The sequence below is a fragment of the Scomber japonicus genome, chromosome 14 (assembly GCF_027409825.1).
Source record: "Scomber japonicus isolate fScoJap1 chromosome 14, fScoJap1.pri, whole genome shotgun sequence".
NCBI classification, from domain to species: domain Eukaryota; kingdom Metazoa; phylum Chordata; class Actinopteri; order Scombriformes; family Scombridae; genus Scomber; species Scomber japonicus.
In genome coordinates, this window is record NC_070591.1 from 3810631 (window position 1) to 3813636 (window position 3006).

Below are 3006 nucleotides of genomic sequence, written 5' to 3' on the forward strand. Positions count from 1 at the left end.
GCTCAAACAAGCTCAGAGAGAGAAACCCAAACATGTGCTTCAGCTGTTTGAGGTAAAATGTTTTTCGGTCTTTGTTCAGAAAAAATAATAAAAACTGAAAAGATTTAGGGAAGGGAGAAAGCAGGAAGGAAGGAAGGAAGGAAGGAAAGGAGGGAGAAAGAAGGAATGAAGGAATGAAGGAAGGAAGGAAAGGAAGGAGAAAGTAGGAAGAAAAGGAGGGAGAAAGAAGGAAGGAAGGGAGAAAGAAGGAAGGAAGGTAGGGGGCAGGAAAGAAAGAATGGGGGAGGGAGGAAGGAAGGACGGAAGGAAGGAAGGAAAGGAGAGAGAAAGAAGGAAGGAAGGAAGGAAGGAAGGAAGGAAGGAAGGAAGGAAGGAAAGGAGGGAGAAAGAAGGAATGAAGGAATGAAGGAAGGAAGGAAAGAAAGGAGAAAGAAGGAAGGAAAGGAGGGAGAAAGAAGGAAGGAAGGAAGGGAGAAAGAAGGAAGGAAGGTAGGGGGCAGGAAAGAAAGAATGGGGGAGGGAGGAAGGAAGGACGGAAGGAAGGAAAGGAGGAGAAAGAAGGAAGGAAGGAAAGGAGGGAGAAAGAAGGAATGAAGGAATGAAGGAAGGAAGGAAAGGAAGGAGAAAGAAGGAAGGAAAGGAGGGAGAAAGAAGGAAGGAAGGGAGAAAGAAGGAAGGAAGGTAGGGGGCAGGAAAGAAAGAATGGGGGAGGGAGGAAGGAAGGACGGAAGGAAGGAAGGAAAGGAGGGAGAAAGAAGGAAGGAAGGAAGGAAGGAAGGAAAGGAGGGAGAAAGAAGGAATGAAGGAATGAAGGAAGGAAGGAAAGGAAGGAGAAAGAAGGAAGGAAAGGAGGGAGAAAGAAGGAAGGAAGGGAGAAAGAAGGAAGGAAGGTAGGGGGCAGGAAAGAAAGAATGGGGGAGGGAGGAAGGAAGGACGGAAGGAAGGAAGGAAAGGAGGGAGAAAGAAGGAAGGAAGGAAGGAAGGAAGGAAGGAAAGGAGGGAGAAAGAAGGAATGAAGGAAGGAAGGAAAGGAAGGAGAAAGAAGGAAGGAAGGTAGGGGTCAGGAAAGAAAGAATGGGGGAGGGAGGAAGGAAGGACGGAAGGAAGGAAGGAAAGGAGGGAGAAAGAAGGAAGGAAGGAAGGAAGGAAGGGAAAGGAGGGAGAAAGAAGGAATGAAGGAATGAAGGAAGGAAGGAAAGGAAGGAGAAAGAAGGAAGGAAAGGAGGGAGAAAGAAGGAAGGAAGGAAGGGAGAAAGAAGGAAGGAAGGTAGGGGGCAGGAAAGAAAGAATGGGGGAGGGAGGAAGGAAGGACGGAAGGAAGGAGGAAAGGAGGGAGAAAGGAAGGAAGGAAGGGAAGGAAGGAAGGAAGGAAGGAAGGAAGGAAAGGAGGGAGAAAGAAGGAATGAAGGAATGAAGAAAGGAAGGAAGAAGGAACAGGAAGGAGAAAGAAGGAAGGAAGGGAGAAAGAAGAAGGAAGGAAGAGAGGAAGGAAGAAAGAGAGGAGGAAAAGAAACAAAAAGAAACCCAAAACATGTGCTTCAGCTGTTTGAGGTTAAAATGTTTTTTGGTCTTTGTTCAGAAAAAATAATAAAAAACTGAAAAGATAAAAAGATAAAAAGATAAAAGATAAAAAAGGAAAACCAGACGGATGTATAAAGTGTATTTCTGCAGAGTTTGGGTTTGTTGAAAGAAGGGAGGAAAGGAAAGAAAAGAAAAGAAAAGAAAAGAAAAGAAGGAAGGGAGGTAGGGAGGTAGGAGAGGAAGGACAGAGGAAAGAAGGAAGGAAGGAAGGAAGGTAGAGGGCAGGAAAGAAAGAGAAGGAGGAAGGAAGGAAGGAAGGACAGATGGAGGGAAGGACAGAGGGATTGAAGGAAGGAAGGAAGGAGGGAAGGAAGGACAGAGGGATTGAAGGAAGGAAGGAAGGAGGGAAGGAAGGACAGAAGGACGGAAGGAAGGAAGGAAAGAGAGGGACTGAGGGAAAGGAAGGACAGATGGAGGGAAGGAAGGGCAGAGGGAAGGAAGGAAGGAAGCAATGAAGGAATGAAGGAAGAAAGGAAAGAAGAAGGACAGAAGGATGGAAGGAAGGAAGGAAGGAAGGACAGAAGGAAGGAAAGGAGGGAGGAAGTAAATAAGGAAGGAAAGGAAGAAGGCAGGAAAGAAGGAAAGGAAGAAGGCAGGAAAGAAGGAAAGGAGGAAGGGAGGAAGAAGGAAGGAAAGGAGGGAGGGAGGAAATAAGGAAGGAAAGGAGGAAGGAGGAAATAAGGAAGGAAAGGAGGAAGGGAGGAAGGAAGGAAGAGTCTGTTTTACATTACATATTTAGTTAGTATATATTTGTTCAGTGTGCAGATTTACAGCCTAAAAGCTACATTATAATATCTCTTTCTCTCCTGTGGTCTAAAATAAGGGGGGGGGCAGAGGAGGGGGTGGGGGCCTGTCTGCACATTACCCAAATACTACAGCCCCCCCCCAAACATTAGAGTTGTGTCTGGAGGGACGGAGCGACCGCTGCAGAGCTCTGATGATTATAATGAATATAATAAACATGAAAGGATTCCTGATGTGGTCGCTTTGTCTGAGTAGAAGCTTTTATATGAAGCTGCTCTGGTGCTCTGGTTGGGAAGGAGGGAAGGAGGGAAGGAAGAAAAGAAAAAAGAAGTTGGAGATGTAACAAACAAATAAATAAAAGAAGCAAAAAAACTTCCAACGTTGATTAAATGAGCTAAACAAGCTGGAATGAAAAGAGTTGATCTGAGGATTTAATTTATTTATTGTTAATTTATTGTATTTTATTAATTAATTAATTTATTGTATGTATTATTATTATTATTTTATTTATTTATTTTTGAGTTTTTTTTATTTTTACTTTTACTATCATTTTTTTTGTTAATTTTATTAATTTTTTATTTTAATTTATTTTTTTATTTTTGTCTCAGTTAATTTGTATTTATTTTTATTTACTGTATTTTTAAATTTGTACATTTTATATATTTTTGACTGTTTTTTCGT